Source organism: Mustela erminea, chromosome 8, assembly GCF_009829155.1.
Source record: "Mustela erminea isolate mMusErm1 chromosome 8, mMusErm1.Pri, whole genome shotgun sequence".
Lineage (NCBI taxonomy): Eukaryota > Metazoa > Chordata > Mammalia > Carnivora > Mustelidae > Mustela > Mustela erminea.
In genome coordinates this window covers 44,766,938-44,777,669 of record NC_045621.1, presented here as the reverse complement: position 1 = coordinate 44,777,669, position 10,732 = coordinate 44,766,938, and positions in this window count along the sequence as shown.

Sequence of the window (10,732 nt, the reverse complement as noted above, 5' to 3'; positions counted from 1 at the left end):
CTGTTTCACTCCAGAGGACTCTGCTTCAAGTTGCTCTGTCCTCAATGGGACATAAGCTCTCAGTCTTGAGTTTGAGCCAGGGTAACCACCCGTTGCCCTCCTGCCCAGGGTTCATCTCCCAGGGAGGCCTCACTTGCCTCTGAAGCCTGGGCCATGACTGGGACAGGTGAATCCTGAGAGCCTTCCCTAGCATGGGCCCATCCATTGGGAAATTTGGGCCCTCTTCCAGGTCCAGCTTCAATAGGTCAGACGGTTGCCCCACATCACACAGACCACTCTGACCAAATGTGAGAAGGGAAGAGGGTTGTTAAGATGAAGAGAACAGAGATCTCCAGGGTCGGTGATGGGAAAAACACATTAAGTCACATCTCAACAGATGCCCGGAGAGCGTTTGACAAAATTCCGCATCGGTTTATGATATGCCCAGAAAACTAGGAGTAGCAGAGAAAATTTTAAGACAACAAGTTTAGATGTACTAAATACCTATGGCTAATGTAATTTATTGTAAGAAAATGGAATGTTTTCTCTCTGTGATCAGGAACAAGACAAGGAGATCTGCTCTCACTCTTCTATTTCAAATTGTGTGGGAGGCTCTTCGAGGAAATAGGGCAATGAGAAGAAGTGAAACTCACTCCAACAGAAAAAAGGAAAAGATGTCTATATGGGTGATAAGATCGTCTATATGGGTGACAAGATCGTCTATATGGTACCTCCATCCCACAAGACCTATAAAAAGCTACCAGAAGTAGTAAATAAGTTGGGCAAGGTTTCAGATTACCAGATCAATATTAAAAAATTATTGCATTTCTATATGTTAAGAAGAACCAAATGAAGGGTTCCTGGGGGATCAGATGGTTTAGCATCTGCCTTCAGCTCAGGTCATGATTTCATGGTCCTGGGATTGAGTCCTGCATCAGACTCCCTGCTCAGTGAAGAGTCTGCTCTCCCTCTGCCTCTCCCTGCTGCTTGTACTCCCTCTCTCTCAAATGAATAAATAAAATCTTTTAAAAAATGTAAACAGAAATTTTAAAAAAGTAATACCACTTACCATAGTATAAAAATATGAAATACTGTGAACAAATTTAACAAAAATGTGTGAGACTGTTGTCCTGAAAAGCACAAAATATTCATAAATCAAAGGAGATCTAGCTGAATGGGATGTTATACCATGTTCATGAACCAGAGGCTTTGATACTGTTGAAATATCAATTCTCTTCAAACTGATCTATGATTTAATGCAATCTCAATAAAAATTCTAACAGCTATTTTTGAAGTCGAAATCACAAAGCTGATTTTATGTTTATATAAAAAGTACAAGGCCCTACAATCACCAAAATAATTTTGTAAAAAGGCAAAAAGAACAAAGTTGAAGGACTTTACCACATGATTTCTCTAAAACTACAGAAACAAAAACTGCAACATTGGCATAAGGTAACCATGAAGATATATAGAACAGACGAGAGAATCCAGAAAAAGACTGAAGCAGATACAGTCACCATTTTCAACAGAGATACCCAGATAATACACTGGAAGAAAGAACAGTCTCTTAACAATGAAGCTGGAAAAATCGGATACCTACAGATTTTAAAAATGAGCTCTACCCTTACCTCACACCATATACAAAGTGTGGTCAGTTGGTTTCTGTGTTTTTGAGAATTTTCATCCCGGTTTTTATGGGAAGCAGGGGAACGCCCTCCACCAGGCTAACCCTGGGTTTCGTCCCTTGCCCTAGATGAAGAAACTGAAGGTCAGTAAGGTTAATGAACAGGTCCAAGGCAGGGATCTAATCTGTGGGGAACCCATTCAGTTTCGAGGTTCCAGCCTTCAGGGGCGGCAGGCTTTCCAGAGGGTCATTTTGCTTTCTGGGACTCCTGCAGTTCAAAGATGACCTCAGGGGTACTGATCAAGAGTCTGTGAGAACACCTATTTACATAGGGGTCTCAGGGCCTGGGAGGCCAGGAAGCGGGATGCCAGAGGGGAAAGTCTCCCCTGCTATCCCAGGCAGGTATGTGCTGTGGCCAAGAGGAGGCAGGATGGGGGGAGGGGCACATTCTGAAACTTGGCCTTGGGTCCCTGGCTAGGAGTCCACTGGTGGCGCCTGCAGCCTGGGGCCCTTGCACCAGACTCCTCTCATAGCTCCTCTGAGGATGCAATTCATAAGTCTAGTAAAGAAGACATCTTCATGGGACACCTGGGTGGTTCAGTGGGTTAAGGCCTCTGACTTTGGCTCAGGTCATGATCCCAGGGTCCTGGGATCTAGCCCCGCATCGGGCTCACTGCTCAGCAGGGAGCCTGCTTCTTCCTCTCTCTCTGCCTGCCTCTCTGCCTACTTGTGATCTTTGTCTGTCAAATGGATGAATAAAATCTTTAAAGAAGAAGAAGAAGAAAAAGAAGAAGAAGAAGAAGAAAACCTCTTCAGAGCCCGGGTTGCAGTCAGTACCCCGCCCACATGGGACCCACTAGTGGCCAGTCCCGTGCCTGTACTGTACACCGCAGCAAAGCTTGGGAAGGCTGGGAGGGGACACTGTCCTCAGGGCCCCATGGGGCTCCAAGGACAAGGTCATGGCAGAAATGGGAAGTCAGAGTGCATGCAGCTTTCTAAGCTGCAGTGTCTCTTAGAGGAGATATTTATCCAACCCAGGAGGAGAGATGAGAGTTGATCGTGTTCCAGAAAGAGCTCAGGACCTTCCCCCTGGGGGGAATTTAAGACTGATTCTTAATCTTGATTTTTTTTTTTTTTAAGGGAGTTACTTTTTTATTGTGTTCTTTGAACAAGGCAGTCAGCTGGGGAAAAAAAGAAACAACATTTGTATTAAAAACAGGAATGTCTTTTATGACAGGAAGAGGACCCAAGAGAAGTGGCCAGCCAGGATTTCTGCTCCGGGGCAGATCTGAGGATTGGAGAGGAAGGGAAAACCAGGAGCCGGCCGGTGCGGAGGCTGGAGGGGCAGGGTGCGTGCGGGAGAGGGACGCAGGGCTCCTCGTCTGGTGCACAGAGGCTCCAGAGGAAGAGTGTCCCACGGGCAGGCTGGCCACACGTACATGCCCATGCCCTCACTGGGGTCCCAGATTGCCATGAAATGTCCCCAGGCCAGAAAGACGGCTAACATCCCCAGGAGCCTTCTGGTTTTCATAGTGCTTTTAGTAGCCACACAGACTGGAAAGAAACGGTTCCACAGTAAACCTCGCCGCAGGCTGCCAGGGCGGGAAGGAGGGTGGGAGCAGGCCGGCCGTGGGAGGGACGAGGAAGTCGGGTGGAGTGACCCAGGAAGCTGCCACTGCTGCTGAGTAATCTGGAAGGTTCTCCAGGGCCGTGCTGGCCTGGAAGTCGTTCTGTCCCCACCTCCAGCTGGCAGGGAGACACAGCCTCCGGGGCTGTCCCTTGTTGGGCAGCTCTGCTGAGGGCACCTGCTGAATGGGAGCTGGGTGTCCATGGCCAGGGACCCAGAGCTAAAGCTGCAGACCCTTAGTGAGTCCCCTCAGGCCAAGTCCCGAAACCATCACGGTCACAGAGGAGGCTCCGTTTCCCGCTTCAGTCCTAAAGGAAACAGCTTGCTTTTGTGAATGACCCCAAACGCAAGGGGTAGAGCTGGACCCTTCAGCCACACTAGGGACAAGGATCCCAGCACAGTAGGGATCTTGCTGGCACTGTTGTGTGCCGGCTCATCGTGTGTGTGCTCAAGGGGATCCGTGTCCCGGAGTGAATGCAAAGAGAAATTTATTCTCTCACAGTTCTGGAAGTCAGAAGTCCAAAATACAGGCTGGTTGGCTGGGCCATGCTCCCTCCAAAGGCTCTAGGGAGAGGATGTTGTCCATTGGATATAGAGCCCAACCTGAATTCAGGATGATCTCACCTTCATCCCATCTGCAAAGACCCTATTTCCAGATAAGGACCCAGTCATTCTGGGTGAATATTTTGGGGGATGCGATTGTTGAAGCCACCTCAGCAAGGAGTCTTGTCTGTGTTTGTACCAAGATGGAGAAAGGGGTCTATACCCCACCTGTCTCCAGAGGCCATGGTTTATGGGGGATGGATAGTAGGACAATGGTTCATCGGGAACCAGTAACCATAACTGCTGGTTAAAGAGGTGCCGCTGAGATTTTCTGCATGGTTTTGCAGGGCTGCAGTCAGAACCCTGTGCAGGGGCCTGGGAAGCAGGGAGTGACGGGCTCAGGGAGGGAAGCTGGGAGGGTCCTGCCTGCTGGTCGTGCCAGAGAGCAAGGCAGGAGGCGGGGATTCCCAGAACCCAACGGGGAAAGCCAGGGAGTCCCTCTGTCTTTCCCTACAAAATCTTTAAGAGAAACAGGTTTAGAATTAGTGTTGGGGGGGGATGGTGATTTTTCTGGAAAATTCCTGAGACCAGTCACCACATATCTGAGCCTACCAAGCTTCTACTGTTCTCTGGGACGGCCATGACTGTGGAAACCCAGATGTGTAGCAGCATCTCCCAGCACCTTCCCTGGCCCACAGGGGACAGCCGCCACTGCGCCCTCATGATGCTAGGCCCCTCACCCGCACGCACCTGTGGCTACAGTGAATGCCACCAGGACGCGGCCTTCGGGCAGCTCCAATGCCCTTTCTCTACTCGCCACAGCAGTTCTGGTCTGCCTCAGCTTGTGTGGACCATGGTTTCTCCAAGCTTCTAGAAGTTCCCCGTCAATATACAGTCCCTCAGCAAACTGCACCTTCCTCCCCTGATCTGGCCACTCAGGGCCCTCTGGCTCCTGGCAGGACACATCAGCGAGGTTCACGGCCCCAGTCGAGGGACACATAGACCTGACGCTATTTACTGCACTGGCGGCAGGAGGGAGGCGGTGGGTTCTGGGAAGGCAAGTTGACCCACAGGAGAAGCATCTGTGTCCTCCTCAGGCAGGGAGACAGCTTTGGTCATCCACAGGGAGGACTGGTCTTCCAGAGTCTCCACATTTTTTAGGGCATCAGTTTGGTGGTCCCCGTCCATGTCTCAGCATCCCAGTGCTTTGCTCTAATGAGGAACCCAACCTCAGTTGAGAGGAGGGATGGCCTAGGTCTGGGCCAGTTGAGCAGGACCCATGATGTGTCCTGGGAGGGAACGCGGTCACAGCAGGGGGCCTTGGCAGACTGGAAGAGCGGAACCAGGGAAGGCATGGGAAGGGGGGAGGGGGTCTTCCCAGGGACCATCAGACTCATGAAATCGAAACCAAGGTGAGCCTAGGAGTGGAGTCAGTGGATGTTTGCGGAAAAGGAACTGGGATGAGCATGAAGCTCCCCAGGCCGATGGCAGGTGAGGACACACGGGACACCAGTAGGCAGAAATCCCACGGTCCTTGTCGCTTCCTCCGCACACAAAGCCGCAAAACCTGCGTGAGTAACACACGTGTGAACGCGGAGCCCAGCCGCTTGGTGACGCAAGCGTCTTTCCCTGGTAACATGTGGATCGCATGGGAAATGCAGAATATAGCCAAACGCTTCTGAAGTCCGGAGATGGGGCGCGAAGTACACAGAAGGGCAGAGGGCCTGTGGCCACGGCGCCGGGGGCGGGGGATCTCAGGACTTGAAATGCCTCCTTCATCACACACAGAAGGCGAACACCCTGGGAGCGCAGTGTGCGATCTCAGGGCGGCCTGGGGAAGCTGGAGGGAAAGACAAGAGTGCAAACAGATCCCGTCCACCCGTAGATCGCATTAATAGCAGGAAAAAAAATGCATTTAAATATGAAAAGAGCTGAAATCAGTCGCCGAAGCCAAGAGCCCATCCAAACAAAATAAATTAGAAGGATGCCTGGAGCTCCCCCAGAGCTGCGCTTCTCAGCCACGGCGAAGCTGACATTTTGAACCCGATCGTCGTTTGTGGTGGGGGCCGCCCTCTGCCTTGCAGGGTGTGTGGCCGCACCCCAGGCTTCAACTCCTGGGAACACCCTCCCCCAGATGGGATCGCCAAAAGTCTCCCCAGATGTGCCCAGATGTGCCCGGGGCTGAAGCCACGGCTGGAGAAGAAACTGAGCTCCTCGCTCCTGATGGGTTACTGATGGAGCTCAGCCTTTCCAAGGAGCAAATCCTTGCGGTGGTACGTCACCGGCTTCTGAGAATTCTTGGAGACTATCGTGTGATAAGAGAGACCGAACGAGTTTAAGGTACAAGATGTTTATGTGGGGGCATGGCCGGCAGCAAGGCGCGGACAGAGTAAAGGTCAGCCGGTCCAAGGTACTTCTTCTCCCAGCAGGAAAGGACCCAACGCTATGGGAGAAGGAAGCTGGAAAGAATGGTTTCTTGTTGTTGAGTAATGACAACAGAATCTCAGATAACATGACATCTACTCCTTGATCACATTTTGCAGCGAAAGGCTCTGAAAACATCACCCACGGGAAGCCAGGAGTGAGTGAGTCGCCCCCCCACACCCCAACAGAGCCACGTTCTCATGTGGAACACCGAGTTCCTGCACCCCGCCTTCCTCCCCAGGGGGACGCGTGACTCTTCGTGGGCATTACCAGGAGGCAGTCCCCCGCTCACCGGGTCCCCTGTGGGTACAGGTGACCCTGGCATCTGTCATCAACATTGTCCTCTGCTCCTGCCCCATTGTTAGTGCGACCTCCTTCCCCATGGATGGGAGGGCCACCCCAATGCCAACGTGATGCATGGAGCAGAGCTTTGCTGCCTGTGTCTGAGGGGCTTCAAATCCCCCGGCCTCCAGGATGCCATCCCCGGAGCTGGGCTGTGTTTGGCAGAAGTGAGGAGAGAGAACTTCCTACCTGGCTTGAGTGGCTACGGGCTCTAGGGACCTGGGATTCCCAGGCCGTGGAAGTCCATCAGAGGGCAAGTGAGCTCAGTGCATGCCGGCCGGGGGACACCTCCTGCCCCTCTCTCTGTCCTGCCCGACTGCATCGGCATTGACGGTGCTGCTGACCCACACACCTTAGTCTCCCTCCCTCAGCGGCTGCAGCAGCCAATGTCAGGGATTCAGTCTCACTTTCAAAGTCAAGTTTATTTGTTCCTTTGTTTCACCCATCCTCATAATTGATTTAACTCCACGACAAGCAACTTACTACTTACCCGTGGCCACAGGTAGTTAGGGGACCATGTCTTCAGTCTATGCCCTGTCCTGATGTGATCACGAACACCCTTCACTCTCTCGAATGCCTTGCTTTGTTCAAAGCCTCTGTGCCCACAGGCCTGGGGTAGACAGGATGACCCCTGCTGCGGAGGGCTTCACTGCAGGCTCCGTGCCTGGATGCAGGAGTGGACAGAGGCTGCGTGGAGTTCCTCCGAGCTCAGGCAGGTTTCCTGGATGAAGGGGGCAAACCACTGCTAGTCTTGGAAAGTGCAGGGATGGCCAGGCGGGAAAGTCCCTGAGGAGACTCTGGACAGAGCATAGCCTGGGGAATACAGAGTGTGCGGGTGTGTGCATGGGAGGGGCTGTGCCAGGGCTGGAAGCAGGACCCAGGGCTCCTACATGCTGTTCAAGAGGGTAAAAGCCCACAGTACCCAAGAACTCAGAGTCAGGGGAGCCTGAGTCCCCTGTTCTGGTCCTATGTCACCAAGTTAGGTTTCCCACAAAGGTTCCAGATTAAGATAGAGTGGCCCCTAGAATGCAGAAGCACTGCAGCCAGAGACACAGGATGGCTCCCAAGAGGGGGCTGGGGACTCCTGAGGACGCTGGCATCCTCTAGGGGCGTCTGGCAGCGTGTGTGTCCTGGAGAAGTGGCGCTCGTTCACACATGCCGTGTGTGCACAAGCACGAAGACCAACCGTAGGGAAAAACCAGGGCTTGTTACTCGGTCTACCTCAGCAAGGGGGTGGACCCCCGTGGCTTGCACCATGCTTGGTTCTACAGAAGGTAGGAAGCAGGTCAGAGATCGATCCAGTCCTGGTTGCCTGGGGCTGATGGTCACGGGCAACGGCCAGCCCTCTGGGCTCTTAGCCGAGCCGGCGGTCTGAGATCTGTGCGTCCGGTTTCTGCCGGGAGCAGGTGGGGCTGCTGTTTGTGCACACATGGTCTGGCTGTTGTTTGCATTTCTGTCCCCTGAGTGAAACCTGGGACATGACGATCTTCGCCCCGGAGACCCCTTCCAGAGCACCCCCCATGTTTCAGCCCCGGCTCAGCTGGGGTGGGCTTGGGATCAGCAGGGGGCAGGCCTAGACCTGTGGCCGATGGAAATGTCCTCTGTCTTGAACACAAGAGGGCATGGGGGCACGGGGACAGTAGCAAGGGAGGCCTGAGCCTGGGTCCTCCTGGGCCCAGGTTCTGTGAGAACCATTTTTGAGAGAGAGATGGTATGCAGTGGATTGAGAAATGGCCACGGCTGGGAAAACAATGAAAAAAAAAAAAAAAAAAAAACCTTCCAGAAGAACAGACTGAAGAGGAAAGTGCCAGATCGAGGGAGGAAGGCAGGCCTTGAGCATGTGGGAGATTGCAAACTAATGTAAAACAATCTGTGGGGAGGGGGGTAGGGGGCTCGAACTGTCCGAACGCTGGTGCCGGGGGATTTGGCCGGATGGTGGTTCTGAGTGCGTTTCAAGTGTAAGATATACTTTGATTAATTTCTCTCGACTTCACCAGAGTTACACCAGCAACTCCCAGGATGCTAATTAAGGCAAAGAGGCGGACAGTGACTCACGCTGGAAAGAGCCCAACTGACGAAACCCTCCCAGCCCTCGGAAAGCACCCGCGGTCCTCTTGCGATGAGAACGGCCTTCCTCAGGCCGCTCTGGCGCGAGGTCAGGACGATAATGGAGATAGAGCTCCAATGAATGGGCGTGTGTGTGTGTGTGTGTGCGTGCATGCATGCATGTGCACACATGTGCCAGGATCCAGTGTGTGCTCCCAGGAAATGCCAGCAGTGCCACATGGCAGGAGGGCACGCTCATGGGGTCGCCCCGCAGGAGGCTGATGGGACCACCTCGTGCTCTGGGGTTCAGATGCCTGGGAAATTGGCAAAAGTCTGTGCCTGTGCCGAGGGAGATGCTGGGCTTCCTGGTCCAGCCACCATGCTGGCATCGCTGTCTCCAGCTGGGCACGACCACACAAGGCTGTGCTGGCCCTCCAAACTGTGGCTTGAAGGCTTGTGTGGTTGGGGGACGGAAGCACTGTCCCCTGGAGCCCAGGGAGGAGAGTGCATGAGAAAGATCCGTGGCGCAGAAATGGGGAGTGTAGGAAACAGGAGGGCACCCGAGGGTGGGTCCTCCCTCCGGCGGCTCCAGGCTTTGTTGTGAGCAGATGCTGCCTCTGCAGAGCCGAGGGCCACCCGGCCAGGCCACCAAGAACCCACAGGGTGGGGGGGTCACCCACATTCCTTGTTCTCAGAGCAAATGGGAGGAGACGCATCGCGGGGTGTGGGAAAGCAGGCCTCCTCCCAGGATCCCCATGCAGGTGGTACAGAATGCACGATGCTTGTATCAGGTGACTTGTCTTCCCCCTGCATCCTTGTGGAACATTCTAGTATAGATAAGAGCCAGCTTGCCGTTCAGAGGTTAAGAGTCTTCCCAAACCTGGGAAGGACCAGATGGTGGATGCACCTTTCCCAGCTGCAGGGTGTGTGTGCGTGTGTGTGTGTGTGTGTGTGTGTGTGTTACAGAGTCAGGAAGAACAAGGGTCAAGGGCAAGAACTCTGACTGCCTCTCCTGCCGTCATACAACTCCGAAGCTGGTACCATAATCTGTGTGGGCAGCGAGAGGAAGAGAGGGTGAGAGACCCTGGCTCAGGGGACACAGGAGCCACAGCAGGAAATGCTGCAGAGGCACAGCCCGTGGGGAGGCTAGAATCGTCGTGCCATGGTGTGTTGTCAGGATGATGGGACGCAGTCACCCCCATGGGGATGGCTGGGGGCGGCCAGTTCCGCATCGGATGGGGCACAAGAGGCCCCAGGGGTGCATGTTCCAAATTCAGAAGCCTTTTCCAGTTTGTAAGCAAAGCCCCGACCCAGGAATAGAAATTGTAACAAAAAACGCTCGCAAAGTCACAAAGACATCTTGAATGCCTAGCCTATAAAGAAGTTTCGATCGTTGATGTCATGTGTCAGCTTCTGGGGTAAGGGATGCACGGCTACCCAGCAACACAGGATTCTGGGTGTGTTTGGTAGTGTTTCCCGAAGAGAGCAGCTCTGGGGTCGGCAGACTGAGTCAAGAGGGCCCTCACCGGGGCCTCTTGGTGGACATTGTCCCATCCATGTAGACAGAGGAGGGGTGAGTTCCCTCTCTCTGCTCGAGCTGGGACCTCCATCCCCTCCCACCCATGGACACGGATGCCCCTGGGTCTCTTGCCTAGATTAGCGCTGATACCCCCCGCTTCCTTGGGACTCCAGGTCACAGACGGTGGATCATGCGGGTCTCAGCCTTCATGGGAGCCGATTCCCGCAAGGATGTATCTGCATGTATCCTATTGGTTCTGTTTCTCTGGAGAGCCCTAGCGCAGAAGTACTATGGTCAGTATAGGACCTGAGCTTTAAAAGGGGAAGGCAGCTTAGTGGGAAGGATCTGAGAGATGCTGACACGACTGAGTTATGGGGACAAGGGACGGAGACGGAGACCACACAGGAAGCAGTGCTAAGGCGGCACCTGTGGACACTGGGTCGAGACGGGGACTGTAGGGAGCAAGGGCTTGACCTCCTCCAGGACTTGCTGTGTGCACCTGTGCCCGAGCGTCCTGCATTCAGCTGGTAGCTTGTTGGTGCAAGACTGGTGTGCTGGGAGAAACGAGAGAGGAGCCGATGGGACTCTGCAATGCATCTGCCTCATTCTCCCATATTCACAAGGGGGC